This window comes from Anas platyrhynchos, chromosome 19, assembly GCF_047663525.1.
Source record: "Anas platyrhynchos isolate ZD024472 breed Pekin duck chromosome 19, IASCAAS_PekinDuck_T2T, whole genome shotgun sequence".
NCBI lineage: Eukaryota > Metazoa > Chordata > Aves > Anseriformes > Anatidae > Anas > Anas platyrhynchos.
This window is the reverse complement of record NC_092605.1, coordinates 3491099-3509288: the sequence shown is the minus strand read 5'-3', so window position 1 is coordinate 3509288 and position 18190 is coordinate 3491099. Positions and strand designations below refer to the sequence as shown.

General features: G+C 43.5%; 1 long non-coding RNA gene across 1 annotated transcript; it reads right to left on the bottom strand.

Annotated features, from left to right (window-relative positions):
* Positions 1 to 7051: 7051 nt before the first annotated feature.
* LOC113845565 (uncharacterized) lies at positions 7052 to 17114 on the bottom strand. Its single transcript, XR_003501257.3, has 3 exons — positions 16894 to 17114; positions 8595 to 8703; positions 7052 to 7998 (listed from the first exon to the last, which is right to left on the bottom strand). It is a non-coding gene; the product is annotated as an uncharacterized lncRNA (long non-coding RNA).
* Positions 17115 to 18190: the final 1076 nt, after the last annotated feature.

The following is an 18190-nucleotide window of genomic DNA, read 5'->3' as shown; positions in this document are numbered from 1 at the left end:
TATAGGTCCAATGGTGCCTTTGCAAAACCACTCTCTAAATTAATGTCTCCATTAGGGATGGAAGAATGAAGGCAGGTAAACTCAAAAGCAGAGTGAAGCCTCGTTCAGAAAAACCGAATCGAGCATTTAAATTTAATGAGGTTCAACAAACTTCTCATTTTAAATATATGCTTGTACCTGTGTGCTTTGGGGGTTTGGACAGAGAGGGAAAATGAGACAGTGAAACAGCAGGAATGAAGCTATTTCCATAGCTTTTAAACCTATTGAGCCTTAGTTAATATTATTTATTTGCATTACAGTATTGCTCATGGCCGGCTCTCCCCGGCGAGGAGCAGTGGAAGGGCTGAGCGAGCTGTAGCTGGGGCAGTGTGCCTGTCTGGTGCAAAAATAGTCTCCCGTGCTCCCAGTCCAGACGTGCAAGCTGAGGCAGGATGAAACGAGGTTGGTCTGGTGGCTTCTCAGCTGATTCTGCCAGCAGAAAGGGGGGACACAACTCAGGGGTTTTCCATGGGCTGGGAGCCACCAGCCCCACGGCACCCATCTCGTGAAGTCCTATGGTTGTGTGAGGTAACAGTACATTAACAGAAATCATTAAAAAAATCACTTGTTCCTCTCCCCCTCCCCCAGCACTTTCCCAAATAAAACTGTTGTTTCTGCTTCTATCACCCTGCGAGAGCTCTCAGGCTCCTAAAGGGTTACAGAGAAGCATCCAAGACAGGCAATCATTTTCTGCCCAAGCTATCTTCTTTAGTTTAAAAATGTTCTCTATTCTTTTGAAATGCATGAAGTAGATTGTGGGAGAGCTAATATTATATTCCACTACTGAAAGCTGGTGGAGTATTTTACATTGATGTCTGGCTCTAGTGATTTTCTAAGGATTTTGAATTCATTAAATCCAACCATTGAATAATCTCCATTCGTGGCGGAAGGAAGGCAAAAGTGCTTATGCTCCTCAATAGCAAAAAAGCATGTAGTCTTTTCTTAAATGTGAAAGCTATCTGACCCACTATATGTAGTAAAGGTTGCCCATCATGAAACCTTTGATTTGCAGACTTTGCTTGTGATACAGCCTTATAATACTGCTGTTGAATTTAGCAGTAAAACAGCCTTGGCAGGGTGTTTTGCACTGCAACAGCATCCTCCATCCTCAATCAGAATTAAGACCCAATTGTTCTAAGCTAAGAACAGACGCAGAAACTCATGGCAAGGAGAAGAGAAAGCCCCACGTCTTTTCTCTGTAATTTTGCCCTCCTCCCCCCAGACTTCACAGTGCAAGGGCATGTGTTCAAACCCAGAAATATGTGTATATATATATATTTACACAAGAGAAGTGTTTTCATTCCTTGATGTTGATGCTCAAAGCTTTAAATGAAATCCTGTGACTAATCATTTTATTTCTGAACTGAAAAGCAGTTATTTTGGTGATGAAACTTTGGATTTAAGTGAATTCAGTGAGAGCTGTCACTAACAAAGTTCTGCCCCAGAGACACCACTTCTATCAGAAGAATATCAAAAACTGCAAGATGTTTCCATTTAGGATTACTGCTTCTGCTGCTAATTGCCAAACATTGACTCTAATACACTGGATTTTTTTTTTATTTTATTTTTTTAAATCTATCATCTAGAAAAACAACACTAGGATTTCACTGCAAGAAACTTTGGGAAGTTGCTGAAGAAAAACTCCAGGGAGTTCTTTCTCAGAATGAAAATAATCACTTCAATTAAATAGAGCTTTTGATGTAGATACAGCCTAACTACCATCAAAGCCTGGAAAAGATATTTCATTCTCCCTTGTCCTTTCTCAGCTTTTAGCTCTGTGCATGTGAGAATGACTTTTAGCATCTAGGAATGTCCTAAAGCTATGAGCGCATCACTATAATTGAATATTGTCATCTCCTACAGGTCTTCATATCTCTCCTGTCTAACCTGATACTGATATTAGGAAAGAAATCATTCTTAATCATTTCCTTTAGATTATGCTGCATATGAAGAATGGGAGAAATGTTTTATACATTTTGTTCTGTGTCAGATGGTCTTTTATACACAGGATGGTGGTGGGATTTTCAACACACAATGTTAGCGAAGATCTCCAGCCCCAGCAAAGAACCTTCCAGGACTGTGGGATGTGGCAGAAGGTATCATTTATGTCTGAGGTGTATTTAAGAAGGAGAAATATTAAAGCTGTTTATGGAGCTATATTTTCATATATTTTGCTTCAGATGTTGCAGGTTAATGTGATACCTACTGAATTACATTTGGGACACCTTTGCAGAGCGGGATCCAAATGACTCGCCAAGTTCATAGAGACAGTCTGTGACAAAACAAAGGCTGAATTCAACTTCTGAGGCTTGGTACAGTACCTGACCCACTGACCCAGCTTTTCCTTGTATTACTGTTCATTACATACTGCAAGGATGTAGTGTCTTTTGTCTGGGGACCCTGCTCTTTTTGGAGGGTCTGCTTCTTCCAGCACAGAAAGGCTGACAGAAGTCACCGTCACATTTCATGGAGATGACCCTAGAAAAAGGTGAATTTGAATTTTGTTTGTGGAGTTAAGGCTGACTTTCTTCTTTAGTCCTATAAAAGATCATCTGAAATCAGCACCAGTAGTTTCAGGTTGTCTTCCAGAAGTGAAGGAACGTCTTAAAGGAAAAATATTGTCACTCCCTGGCCACTTGAGGGGCAACAGCTTGGCTGTGATCCTATTATTCCTTTTAATATATTAAATATTCTTTGGCTTAGTCATGGGAAGCGAAGCAACACAACTGCTTTCTAATAAATAAAATGTGCTCAGAAGCAACTCTGAGGCTTTCCAGATAACTGCATTTTGAGTTTGCCAGGAAGCCAGATGCTGCTATTGGAAAAGTAGCTGCCATGGTTTGTCATCCGAGCCTAGAAATTGATATCCAAGAATGATATGATGAGACAGACTCGATGACAGCACTGCTCTTTCTATAAATAATTTGAAGAAAACATTTTTTCATTTCAAAAAATGAAAAGTCTCTTTTGCTAGAGACTTGCACAGCAAACCAGAAAATTAAAAAGGATAAGCATGCTGTGTCTGAATGGGGCCATCAGAAGAACACAACATACACAATTTATATAAAAATATATAGAAGCTCTCACTCATTTTACACTGCATAGGCTGTATTTTTCCCATAATACCAATAGTTATGAAACTCATTATCTTTTTGACAATGGAGAAATGGAATATTAGTCTTTTACTTGCTTGATCATGTCAAATGTCAAAGCAATTTATGAATGCTTGTCCTTCAAATACTCATCCCTCCTGCTAAGATTAAATATCAATAGTGCTCACATTCAGCTACAGAATGAACTAATATTGCACACATCTCTCAGATCTAAAGTTCACCGTGCCCGTTACCTGTCACGCGATTTCACCTCTCAAGTCCTACCTCTTGTCCATATCTCAATGGCTGGAAAATTCATTGTGGTGTTAAATGCTGCATTACAGATTGCCTGGAGCGTGAGTTAAAACTATGAGTGGGGGGTTACTCAGAGGATGTTTAGAAAAGAGATATAAGGGGAGCAGAAGGAAGAACGATAGGGCTTGAGCCTTCATTTTGCAGTATGCTCCAAAGGACTTAGAGACAGCATGCCAATGAGATGCTACTGGAAATTTCTAGCACAACAGGTCTGCTTGAAGGGCAGTGAAAAAAACTCACTGCCTTTTTGATGATGGAGAAATGCATGTGTTGACTGAGGGTTTATCCAGGCAAGGTACTGTCGGGATGAACTGCGCTCATCCTCGGGGCAGTGTCCAGAGCAAAACACCAGTGAGCAGTCATTTCTCCTTGGGAACAGAATGGGGAGTATGGTACAGTGTGGAAAGGAAAAAAAAAAAGCCCATGAGGTTTTCTCATTCCACCCGTTATCAGTCAGTTCTAAGGAATAATTATATACCTGCACATACCCCAGCAACAGGCTATTTATATTACACAAAACCACACACTGTTACTCCACACAAACGTACGTGACTTCAGACAGACTAAAAGATGAAATAGGAAGTCAGATGGCACTGTGATTGATTGCACTTCTGAGGTCTCGAAGCCTGTGCGTACACATCCTGCTGCTCACTGCCGGCACTCCCAAGCACCAGTCCCTAATCATTCCACAAACAAAGAACCATTAGGCTCTTAAATATTCTTTTATATAAATATATATAAAATAATAATTAAAAAATCCTCTTTCCAACAAATTCTCGCAGCGCTACGGGGGAAGGTGCTGTGGCAGAGCGCACCACCGCAGGCTGACGGGCACAGCGATGCTCGCTCAAGTCCCATCAAGTGTAAAATGAGGCAATCTGTCGGGGAGCTCGGCGTCTCCAAAACAATGCATCACCCGCACGCCCAGAGGATGGAGGAGAATCCCTCCTGACCACTGAAAGGGAAATTGCCTGCTGCACTTAGATTGCATTTTAACCTGAAAAGGAGGTCTCCAATGGAAACGGGTTAGGAGGCGGATTAAGTGAAACAGGTTTTTAGGATAAGTCTTAAATACTTAAATCAATCATAGCGTTCTACATTGAATTTGTCCGCTGAACTGCCTGAAGTAAATTCCTGAGATCTGTCTAAATAATTTTGAGCTGATAATACAGCATTCAAGTTGAAATTCTGTTGCCCAGTGGAAGGATTTTCTTATTAGGATTTCAGCCGATTATTCACAAGAGAAATGGTCTTTTGGGAGTACACCCCAGTTGCTCACTTGGAAACGTTTTATAAGCTCTATCTACTAAGAAAGGAAATTGGAATGTGGAATTAAAGCTAGCCATTATTTCTGAGAGGTTAGTGATCAAACAAGCCTCCAAAAGTACAAGGTTTATCTGATCTTCCCTTTGCTCTGACCCTTTTATTTCTACAAAAGGGACCAGGAAATCATTTAAGATCAACTTGCTGCCAGAGCTAGAACTGCAGCCTCTGCAGCTGTGCACAAGTTACCAAAAAATGGTCCTGATCAGACATGCCAAACACATGTGTCCAAAGAGTTCTTTAGCCATCTGAATCTCTGCCCAGGAAATGATATTGAACCAGATAAAGCTGTACTGAGAGACTCCTAACTCCACTGGCCTGAGATTATCTAAATCGAGAGGCTTTAAGCTGCTCTGTCAAGGATCCCTCATTGCATTTCTGTTTTCAGCACTTGATGTAATCGGTGCTTTGATAGAGACACCAGCCTGAGAGAGGGAGATGGCAGGTGAGGCACGGGGAACCTAGGGGAAGCTTTGCCATTGTCTGGACGAGAAAAGCAGAACTTGAAAACCACTCCTAATCACCAGCTCTTTGAGATGTGCTGAAGGCACAGCCTCTTCCAGCACTTCTGCTTTCATTCTAAATCCTGGCTATTCCAGCTAATCTCAGTATTAGCTGAAACTGGATGACACTTTGCTCTCCTGGGGAGCCTCCAGAAGTCACATCTGAAGCATCAGAGGTGAGGGTTGTCCACAAACCTTCATGTTGCCTCAACATGGAGGAAACCTGAATGGTTTGAAACAGCTGAACAGCACCAAAACTCACATATGCTGATAGGAAAAAATTGAGCTAGAGAAGCTCCCTCCAACCTCAAGTAGAGAAGGCGTCCTAAAAAGTTCTGCTGCCTGCTACAAAGAAGTTGCCCTGCTCCACTCCAGAGCCAGCTGGAGCACAATGCCACCTGTAAACAGCGACATTAACTCTGAGCTTATTAATAGACTATTTGTTAGAATGCATCTGCCTTTATATATATAATCTGGCCATGAGTAAAAGATGCTTCAGATAGTTGATTTGCTGCCTCCTAGTGTTTAAGGCTCTACTTCATGGTGCCTTAGTAGGAAATAGCAAAGCCCAAAAACTAGGAGGAGGAGCCTGGCACGAGTTTATGGAGCCCCAGAGATGTGGAACACGCACCTCTTCCCTGTTTAGCGATCATGTCCATGTACATGGACAGAGAAATCCTTCTCTGATGACTACTGTGCGATAGCAGCAATGAGGAGAGGAAAAGCAATAGTAACAACAATGCACTGACATCGTGTTTTCAATGAGCTATAAATACGGCCAGCAGAATGCCATAAAACCTTGCCACACGCATTTCAGCAGGATTGTAATTCGTGCTGTGAATTTTTAGCTACGCTGGTGTCTCAATGAAGTATTTTATTTGGGTTAAGTAAATGGCAAATGGTGTATCTATTGATTTTAGGTCTCTTCACACCTCAAACACTGCCATATCCCGTAGTGACAGGATTGTGGGATTTTTTGGACAAAGAGCTCTATAATAGACATTCGGTAATAAACTGTAAATACAGAACATTTTGGCTACTCTGAGCTGATGCCATCAGTTTGGGAAGTGCTGACTAGGGGACATCAAAGGAGCTGGGGACAGCAGAGACCAGGCCCCACAGTGGAACAAACAAAATCACACGCTTCCTGCCCCTGAGCAGCAAAGGCAGGAGGACAACACCAGGCAGAACCTGCAAAAGCTCTCAGCACCCATGGGTGCTGTGCTGGGCCAGCGCTGCCCTTGAGGGCTTGCGCAGAGCGCTCAGGAAGCAGGAGGCTTTGCCCAAGGGAGCACGAGTCTCTGTGGCTGGAAGGTAAAACTGCTTGTGGAGAAAGATGACAAATTGCAGCAGCCTGAGTTGTGAAAAGCCTTGACAAAATATTTAACGTGGGGAAAAAAAAAAGGGAACACTTGCCAATTGCTAGAGCCTTCCTAATTCAGATTATTAGATGGTTACTGGCACTGCTATTAAAAGACGCTGTTTTCTGAGCGATCTGTGCAAGGAAGGGCTGGAATACACCTACGGGTTTTCAGTGTACCTTCAGCTCTGCTAATAGAAAAAATTTCCTCTCAGATGAGATTCAATTATTCAATTTGATTAACAAAATAAGTAATGTGCTATTTATTTTGTGATGTATCCAGTAAATATGTGCCTAGGAAATTCAATAGATAAATCTCTAGATACTCTTTTAGGTTAATCGCATTATATTTATTTATTTATTTTTAATATCTGTCTATGAGAACGCTGTTCAAGAATGAGGCTTTTTTTTTTTTTTTTTTTTTTTTTTTTTTTAAAGCAGCAACAACAAAACAACATGAAATAACAATCCACCAAACCTAAAAAAAAACAAAAGGAATTAGCTTTCCACTGAGCTCCACACAACCATGGTGCCGTGTGACCAATGCTACTATAATTTACCTAATAGAATGAGAAAATAACAATAGCTTTTCTGGTTGGAAAAGTAAATAACCTCTTTTTCATAGCAGAGACCCATTACAAGGTCAACATCTACTGTCAGACTTCACAATTAGGCTCATTAAAACTGTCATGTTAAATCGTATATTTTTCTTGAAAGAAGAACAACACTTTCAACAAGATTTTTTTTTTCCTTTGGCAGAAAGGGCCTGCTTTGCTTGAAATTTAAACCTGTTCTTAGAGGGAACCAGGAACCCTAAATACAAACCTCTGCTTCTGCCCTACATTCTCTTTTTTTGCATTATTTGGGTGACTGATTATATCAAATGTTTTTGCCTTTTTTACTGGATTTATTAAAAAAAAAAAAAAAAAAAAAAAAACATCTTTCACAAGAAAGCATTCCAACAAGACCAACGTTAATACAATGGTTTCTAGGTAGCAAGGAAAAAACCCACAGCATCTTGACTGAACAGGCTGGCAGATGTCGACTTTTTACCCGTAACTGTGATGCCAGTAATGCTTCTGTAAAAAGGTGTGTTCCCGTCTTACAAGTGTTAAAAATGGAAAATAAATAGGAATGGCGAACATTGCATGCCAAAGATTACATGCAAATGATCAGAAATTCAAATCCCCTCTCAGAGGGGACATTGCAGGGGTAATGAGAAGATGCAGAAGCTTTTCAATCTCCAAAATCAGTCCCACATGCAACATTGTAGAGGCAGACGAACCAAATGGGGCAGCATGGGCGGAAAGGGTTATTTAATGAGTATTGGCTGATGAGACACCCACAGACACCCCGGACCACAGCCCTGCAAAAGAAAGTACCAGAAGCCATTCCAATTTGCAATAAACTGATTATGTGCCAGGGATTTTCTCGTTGCTGAGACAAACCATACAGCTTTATTTATGGTTCTTTGCACATCTGCAGCCCGGTAGATGCAGGAAAGGGCACATGGGTTTCCCATGCAGTGCTGTGGGAATTGGAGAGCACGAGGCAGTGCTGGGCTTCTGGCAGCCCTCCCAGCCCCACTGTAACAGAGGGTATTAAATGGAGTAAAAACCATAGAGCCCTCGTGTTTTGGTAACAGGCAAGCAAGCAGCACAGTGCCATCCTCCCAAGGTGCTGCTCTAAGGGCTGCTGAAAGCCCTGCGGACAGAGGGCTGGGGATGTACAAGCTCTGTGCCACCCTGCACAAGCATCCCAGAGCCACTCAGGATGCTATAGGGGATGTTGTGGGGACCACAGGGGCTCTCTCTGGCTTCTGATGGGCTGGAGGCGAAGGACAGGAAGTTTTGGTTACTAAAAGTTTGCGTATAACCACCTCAATTATTGTACAGAACTCTGCCCTGCTCACAGTAACAGCCAGATCTGGCTGCAAACACTCTCACACACCCATTCTCCTACCTTCAAGGCTTGCAGGGGGCTCGCAGGCTGCACACACCAGCTTTTCGTACTTCAGTAGTATGGCCAGTGCTCATCCCACAGTGCCAAGCCAGGACTGGAGAAGGAAGAGCTCCATGGGAGGAAAGAAAGGTGAAGTAGATTTTATTCAGTTGCTAAAAGCTTGGAGTAAATTGCAGTGTTGTAATTGTAGGAGTTGAGATAGCCAGAAAACTACATTTAGTATTCCATTTTCCTGCTTCCCCACCCCCAAGGCATTTTTTCCTCAGTGGGGGAGAGCACTAACAATGACTTCAATAACAGAATAAAATTTAAAGCCCAGATCTTTCCAATTCTGCTCATTCCTTTAAGCTATTCCAGTCCCCTTTATGTTTTTCCTGCATACACACATCTGTCTTCTTCAAAGCCTTAACCATCTCTGACACACCTGACCTTTCCAACCAAGCACAATGGCTAGATGCAAAGAAAAAAAAAAACCCTTTACTTACTGCAAGTAACTCTTTGTTTTGCCAGTCCCACGCCTGAAAATTTTGCTGCTGCAGGAAGTAAAGCGGTGAGCAACCTTTCCTTCTCCTTTGAAAAATGGAACTGTCATCTCTTAGAGGGAAATAACAGCTTATCTTTATTTTGTCAAACAGACATGACTTAGTTATTAGAGTCTTCTAAGAAAATGCTACAAGAAGAATTAGGACAGCGTTGTTGCAGAAATGCCAAGAGTTCAGAAATTAATTTGACAAGATCCGGGAGATCTCTGATATCTAATTAAACTTTCTGTGACAGCTGTGTTATGTAAATACTGAAGTTATATTAAAACTAAAGAATCAGGTAAAAACTATTTTTCCTATTCAATTAGGAGACGGTGCAGCCGTTCAACAGCCACTACTCTGATTAGGCCGATTCACTTCCTACCAGCAAGTACAGTTTCATCTACATGCACACAGAGTTCATCCACTTAAATCAAGAGATCCAATGAATTTAATATATTTGCGTAATATTACTACATATTTGGCTGGAGTTTATACAAGCACCTCTCTCCTCCACTTAGTGAATGAGGCCACACGCTGCCATATGGTAGGGCACACGCAGCTCTGGTTTTGAAGTTCTTAGAATAATTTCTGTAGGAAAACCTTATTACATAGACGAAGAATTTAGGCCAAGAGGAATTATTGCTAATAGATTCTGACCTCAACAGCCTGTAACGCAGGCTGGCTTTGCACTCAGAAATGTTTGCATCAACCCTGTATCTCATAGCTGTGCTAAAACATATCAATTTATCATTTAAAGAATCCACTACATCCATTAGTAAATTGTTCTAATGGTTAATTATCAGCAGTATAAAAATGATGTGATTATCCCCAGCTTGAGCCTTCAGGGGCTTCACCACTGTGTGGATTATAGTGCTGCAACTCCCATTCAAAGCCATCAGCTTAATGGAAATGCAAAAAACACTCCTGAAACCAAAGAGGTTGACTCCAGTTAGCCAGCATCTAGATGTCAGAGCATCCAGCCCGAGCTTACTGGGTAAACAGGATTCAAGCATAAAACATGGCCCGAGTCCATCCCTGTTCACCTCTCACTCTGCCATGGGCTTGGTCTTTTTGGCCAAGGAAAGTCTGCACATCCCCAGGGCCAGGTGCCAGCAGATGTGGGGCTGCAGAGCAAGTTGCTAAGTAATTTTATCAACACCAGTTAATCCTGGAGGCCACAACTCTGGCACATGAGAACAACCAGGATGTGTGTTTTGTGCTAGAGAATGGGATTAATAACCCCAGCTTCGGTGCTTCCATTGGAGCTGTGACTGGGAGCAGGAATCCAGAGTCCGCTTGTGTGTCCGCTGGACCTGTGCACTCATCTTCAGTGAATGCAGAACAAAGAACAATACTCAAAAGCTGCACTGTACATATGAAGTGTTTGACACTACAATAAAAGATATAATTGGTTCTGTTACCTGTGGCAATTTCTAATTGATTAGTGGTGGTCTTAGCAATGGGGTTGGCTGGAGGGAAGGAATTTGCCATTAAAGCATCTGAAAAACTCCAATAATTTTATTTGCTCTTCCTCCTACCCCAGATTTTCTGATGCAGAGACATGAGCATTAGTTGAATTTCACATTCAGTTTGTTCTTCGATAGACGAATATTCATTTTTTAACCAGCATTTTCTCCCCCTTGGAACCTCCAGCTCTTTCCCCCATCATCTTTTCACATTTATTCTCTATTTAAGAATAATTTTCAGCTTGCTTGGCAGAAAGCACATCTGAGGGCTGCAGGTCCTTTGGGGCCAGCAGTCACCTCTGCTCAGGCAGCCGGAGGGGACACATGCACTGCTCCAGCTGTGGCCCCAGGAGGAGCAGCAGCACCACCTCCATTACCACAGTCCATGAGCTTCTCCCTACCTGTTTATGCTAAAGGGAAATAAAGGTAGAAAGATTTAGTTTAGTTTACATTTTTTTTTTTAAACAATTTTTTTTTTTTTTTTTTTTTAGTGATTTGGAAAAAAAGTGAAACCCAACCTCCCTACCACAGTGTTTTTTTTATTCTGGAGGCAGAGGGCATCAAATCCCATAAGCAGTTTTCAGTGCTCTTGCCAAGCACAGCTCAGCAATGTTACACCTCACTCAAAACAGCTCTGTTCCTTGGTAGCCCCCAAACCCACAGTGACTAATGAATAAGACAACAACGGGTTGTTGTTTTACTTCCCGTTCCCAACACTCATCCTGCATTAGGCTCCGTCATTTCACAGCTCCCCTGATGTAACACGATGTGGCAGAACATACCCTGATCCAGAAGTGAACCCTGATGCAAGGCAGAGCAGATGCCTTGGACTGAAACTGCTCCTTCCTTGCATTTACTACCTTTGATCCACGTTTTCTGCTCGTGACAGGCTGTTAAATAAGTACAAGTGACAAGGCTTACTAGGAGTTTGTTTTTCTGCAGCTTGCTTTCTTTTCGTTCAGCTCTCCAAGCGAAGCATCTTGATGACAAATACACAAACTCCATTACCAATTAATGATTTTAGCCCTCTGTCCTCTACTCCCCAGTGCCAGTTCTACACATTAGCCTGAGTAACATTCAAAGATAATTGTGTTTTGTTTATTTGTTTTGGGGAGTAATGGTAATCAGACAGGCAAATCCCAGTCCTTACCAAAGCTGTAATTCTGTTTTCAAATGTTGCCTGCTATAAAGAGAGCTAGAAAAGCACACACTGTAGATGCTTGAGGTAAAAACATTACTTTCCTTCTTTCAGTCTTAATATTTTCCTCTTCCAAGAAGAGGGTATTTTTCTTAACACCTAGGGCACTTTTAAGGGCAGGATTTCTGCAGACTCTTTATTCATTTAGTCACTTCTTAAAGCCCACCCTTATTGTATACTGCAGTTAATAGAAGTGAGAGACTGGTCTTTGTACCATGTCAGACCCAAATGGTCAGAATAACACATTTGTACACTGAGATCCATTTCTAAGCTTGAAGAAATGTTTTGTGACTATTTGCAGAAGTAGTTACCGACTTTGTGTACCTAAGCATCCAACACAGCTGAAGCATCATGAATTTCAAATGTTGGATACTTGGGACCTTTGCAAGCAGGAAGCTCAGAAGTGAGATGCTCTTAGGAACTGAGGTAAATCAATGCCTGAAAATGCTGCAAGTCCTCTGTGGAAGGCCAACATTTGATTAACAGAGTGCAGGCAGAGGCAATACAGCCTGAGCACTTCAGCACGGCTGCAGAGCAGAGTGAGCAAGGGGTGAGCTTCAAACAGCCTCAGCTTGCTGCCTTTGGAGATGCAAAGCCTTGCTGAACAGCCGTGACCGTGCTGCATGTTAACCGAGGAGCCGTGAGACACAGTTGGCAAAACATATTAGCCTCTTCCGCTCTGATAATTAGTTTAGTGAAAAATTATTGCATTATCTGTTTGGTTTCACTGGAGACCAATTGCAGTCTTAAAAAAAAAAAAAGAAGAAAAGAAAAGCTCACATTAGGTGCTTTTAATAAGACAAACTCTATCGTCTTTCCAAACAAGATTTAACACTCACTCACCACGTGAGTAATTAGCACAAGTCAGGTTGGAGGCCAAAAACATTATTTAGTAATGGAATTAATTTTGCTTAGAAAGAAACTGCGTTCTGTGGATTTTAATGAGAAGTGTCAAGGCAATGCATTTAAAATGCTGCAACTGCACTGCTAACATGGCTCTGGGACGTGGTTCAGATTTTAGCAAATACACTCCCAGCCTCGTGGTCAACATTAAAGATTTTGCTCCAGCTAAAAGCAGGGAGATGTAATCCTAGCAGGGCCATATTGCACAGCAGGTGTTCATCTGCAGATGGATTGAAATCAATTATCAGCATTGACTGCTGTACCACTGGGCAAGAAGTCTGAGATCCTCCAAATTACCCTCAGATTGTCCATATTTGCATCCCAAAGTGGTGCTGGAGACAGTTTTCCAAGTACAGAAAGCCCTTCCCCTACAAGAACAACCTGTCTTTTTTTTTCCAGGAACATGACACCAAGCTGTATTTTCTTATGTGCTGCATTTTTTTTTTCTAGTGATACAGTGATACTTATCAGTACAAGGGATTCAGAAAAAAATAGACTACGTTCAGCCACCTCCAGCAAAACTAGCAGAATGCACTCGACAAAACTTGTGCTCTGTAATGAAATTCCTACGTAGGCATTCAGTGCTTAAGAACTAGGACAAACTATGCTGTAAGGAGCAGAATATGTAAACATGGCAAAGAGCTTCATTTGATATGCTGGCTTCAGAGGGGTTACTTCCAGTTGACGGCAGCGTAAATGAGACCAGAATAGCACCCATGCCCACCAGCAGAAACACAAAACTGGCTTTGTATAAAAAAAAAAAAACAAACAAAAACAACAACAACAAAAAAAACAACATAGAAACATCCCCCCCAAAGGTCCATGCATAAGGTATTTTCAGAAAGGAGGTGGAGTGTTTGCACCTCTGCCATGAATCCATTCAGATCCTCTTGAGTGGTAGTTTAAGAGACAACAGGTCTGGAGACAAACTGCCAGCTTGCAAGCACTCTACGGACTTGCCAGCTCAGCCCCGTGGTAATTCTGCAAGTGCAGTGGTGCACGTGCCATGCATCTGCAGCACAAACAGCATGGTGGGAATTTTCATCAAAATCAGCCAGCAGTGACAAATGGAAAAAAAAAAAAAAAAAAAGATAGAAAATAGAAGCAAGAAGTATGGCATCTCACTGCTGTCTGAGTGGTACTCCTGGGAAGACAACAGGATGGTAGCTGGCCTCTGGGGTAGGTTTCCAAGCCCTCTCAGGGACCCTTCAGCTCCAGGACATCTCCCACTAAGGTGCCTCCTTGTGGCACAAATTCTCATTGCAAACCAGCTGCAGAGTTGGGAGTTAGAGAAGGTGCCCAGCTCCCCCAGCAAGGCTCCCAGGCCCACTTGTTAGCCAGCTGTGCTGGTGGCTAGCCCAGCCTGTGAGCATTGGCCAGGGCACCCCTCACCAGAGCAAACCCATGGGCAGGGCCGCAGCAAAGGGCTCGCCATGGCAATGCTGGCCTGGCCCAGTGCAAGCAGCTTTGCTCCAAGTTCACAGCAGCACAGCCAAAACACAGATCTCTCATAGCAAGGCCTGAACAAAGCCTAAGCACAAGACAGCCCGACAGTCCTGAAAGAAGTCAGCGATCTGAGGAAAATGGGTTTGTAGGTGATGCAGAGCTCTCACAGATCCACGCTGGAGCTGCTGAGCCTCTTCATGTCTGCAAAACCTACTTTCTGCCCGGGTCACAAATGAGGCTGTGTTTCCTAGAAGGCAGCTTTGAGGGTTTTGAGACTCCTGGAAAGCCGTGACACAAGCAGCTGGGGCAGGACCTTTGCTAGTAAAACCAGCAGACTTACATGTAGCTCTCCACAGCGTGTTCAGCCTCCTTTCAGGCACTTGCCCTCATTTCTGAGCTGACCACCACATCAAGCAGCCATCCCCACTGGTGATGCTGAGCTCCACAGGCTGCTTTTGTACTCTGGTTTTACTCATCCTGACCCCTCAGGCACATTCTCCAAAGGTAACCTCATTGCAGGGGCCTTATACCGATAACGTTAAGCCAGCAGCAGCTGGGCCAGGCAACACACAGCAAGACGTGTGGGTTGCTGCCTCCTCCCCTGCACCCTTGGCACATCCAGACAAGGCCCCAGCTCCCTGCCAACCCTGGGAAAAAAAAAAAAAAAACAAACCCAAAAACAGATCTGCCCAAGCCAGGGTGGCAAAATCTCAGGCTTCAGACCAAGAATAATTACGTCCATGAAAGCATTTCACCATCCAAAATGAGTCAGTCTATTTTTTTTTTTTTTCTAGCAGCCACCCTGCTTAATGAAGGCCTTGAAAATTTGACCAAAAGCAAGCGCATCACCTGAAAATCAGTTCTGTGTTCAGAGCTTATGGACCAGCGAGAGCCCTGTTCCTGGCAGCTGTAGTGAGTTCAGCCAGAAAATCCTTTAACTAATGACTGGGGCACACTGAAACCCAACTAGAATATTTGACTGGGGAGAAGATTAGACATTTCCATTGTCATCTTTAGTAAAACAGAGACCTATTAAGGATTATGTGGCTGTTATGGCAAACTTCAATTGAAATGGGATGCTACTTGTCTCATTAATATTTCAGATGTGCTTGAATGCACTATGGCAAAAAAAATATATTACTCAGAAACAAATTCAGGTAGGAAGAAAAAAACAAGTTTCATTAAATAATGAACACTCACTGTACTAAACCATCCTGAGATTCAGCCCAATAGTGTCAAAGAAAAAGTCCCGGTGTTCTACTTATAAGGCAAAATTACCTATTCATTTAGGAAAAGTAATCATGCTCAGTTAGACACACCAGACAAGCATATGAAAAGAAAAATTGCTTTGAAGCTGCTCCTGATAGCAAGCCTAGACAGCTTGAGAAGAAAACTCTGCCACGGAGGTTTTTTTTTAATATAAAAGTGTACATTAGAAAGTCTATTAAATAAGCGGTGTGAATTGGCAATCTTTTTGTTGCGTAACATTTCTGAATCTTTATGAGAACATTAATGCAACATAGTTCATTTTGCCAGTTGAAAACACGTCCCAGCTGAAGGTATTCCTGTGAGCTGGGTATTAGCAGGGGAGAGCAGGATACACCCCCACTGCTGTCCTGCTTGCTTGGAGCACAACCTGCCAGTTTTAGGAAGGTACAGGGCTGGGAAGTTAGCTTTCACCTTTAAAGCTTTAAACTACTAGTAATTAGTCAAACCTGGGAGGGAAGCCTTGTTACATAACTTTATCTGATCATGATAAGAATTGAAGAAATAAGGATTTGAGCCAAAAGCTTCCACATGGATCTCAGAGGATCCAACTCTGCACCAGGATTGGGACTTTTATCCTTCATTTGGGATTAGGTGGAACCCCAAAGCCCCAGCTGTAACTGAGCCTTGCTGCAGTGGAAGATGGATGGAGGATTTTGCAGCACGGCCCATCCACACAGGAGTTTACCACCTGATTACAGCACTCTCTGGCTGAGAGGTGGAGGAACTCATTAATGTTTTTAATTAAGGTATCCCTCACTAGGGCCATAATGGTTTACTACAGCCCACCTCCTCCACCCTGCTCCTGTTCAGGGGGCAACATCTCTCATTTCTATCCACATATGCTCTATAACCAAGAGACAAATAAGATTATGTTTTTGAGCTCTTTCTCCATGTGTAGTGAGTGAATTTGCTGAACCTGCCTCATCAGGTAGCATTTTATTCCCTTCTTACAAGAGTATAAGCCCTTATTTTTTTTTATTTTTTTTCCCCTCCTCTCACAGAAAACCTTCTCCCAGAGCTCTTCTGTTCCCTTGGTCACAACCTGGTTACGCTTATATCAGGAGAGCTTTTCTTGCGAAGGCAGGAACATAGAAATAGGTTTCATAAAGTTAGCAGAAAGCAGCTTTTCACTTCATACCAGCAAACCCTCTTACCTCCTTCTAGGCTCACTGGGATAATCCAAGGCAAAGAGGCTCCCACCTGCCCCAACAAGCAGGGAGCTCACAGCAGCTGAGCTCACCAGACACAGTTCAGTAGTCAGTTTGACCTTTTTTTTTTTTTTTATTCCCAAGCAAGAAATTCACCTGTGGAGGCTCAAAGAGCAGCCCCAGTGGGTTCTCCAGCAGCACAGGGCACCACAGGAGACCTCAGCTGAAGCCTGAGGAAGCTCCTGAGAAAAGCAGAGTTCAAAACATGTGAATACGTGATTTATTTTTTTTTTTTTAAGCTAAATTAAAAAGCACCAGTGCTAGACCAGAGAAGACGACCCTCACCTGAGCCATTGCCTCCACCCTCCCAGCAGGGCAGCCTGCTGCTGCTGCTGGTTTCTGCTTCTGCCAGAGCAGAAACCCCCTCCCAGGTGCCTCATTTCTCACTGCAGACCTTTTATAGCCTCACCACTTGCTCCCCTCTCTTAAGATATGACCAAACTCGAGGGATTTCACCCCTAAACCCGAGGGATTTTGTCTAGTTGTGGGGTTCAGTACAGACACACTGCCGTGATGCTGTGCACTGAGAAATCAAAAGCTTGTAAAGTTTCGGGTAACGCCACAGCTTCTTGTGCCAGGCACTCAAAGCAAGCTCGTCTGCCACCTTCTGTTCCTGAAGGGATATTACGGTCATGGAAGAATATTTTCCGATTTTCCTTTGTGCCTGTAGGCAGCTCCAGTAGGTAGGGAGTGATGCGAGGATTTCTCCAACCAGAGGCTGGTTTCTGGCTCCCTACACCTGGCCAGGGGCACAGCCACACTAATTGGACACGATAAGCAGGAGAGGCACTTGCATTTCAGTGATAATTGGCAAACAGAAGGAGACAGATACACGATGAGTGCCAGGGCCATGGTTTCCAGCGTGCCTGCCCAGGCATCTCCCCCAGGTACGTCTGATAGTGATGGGAATTTCCTCCCGGACAAAGCCTGGCGTGGGTTTGCATTACAGCAATGCAAACTGACGGCTGCATATGGCCGTATGGCTAAACACTGGGTTGCCTATAGCCATATCGATGAATCACAACGCTTGCTTCGTGATGGACTTGCTTAATCAGGCAGGAATAAGCCCGGCTGCTGCCGAGCGGGCATGCAGGAGTGCTGCTGTACTGTCCTCGGGGGGAGCAGGGATGGGCACAAACCCGAGAGGCTTCTGCTGCATCCCCAGGCTCAGTGACTGAACGGCTAATTGAGAAAAATAATCAGGAACAATGACTGCTCCACAATGGCGGCAAATTGGGTTGGTGCTCTAAATGGTCCTCGATTGCTCTGTACAGATGCTAATTGGAATAGTTCCTTTCTGCAGCGCAGTCAGCACAAATCTCAGAACCCGAGCTAGCTTCTCTTTTTTGGCAAGCCATCTGTCATGCTAATACACCCCGCTGCTGAGCGCTGATGCCTGGCTTTTTCCTCCAGCACCGTTAGGAAGAGAGGGTGCTGCGCCTCTCCTGGCCCTGGTGCTGGGTCCCAGTGGGCTGTGGGTGCTGTGCAGACCCCACAGCCTTCCCCCCAGCTGTGCATTGCCCGGCCCTGCCTGCCGTGATTCCTGCCACAGCACCCAGGTGCCCTCCTGCAGCAGAGGCCT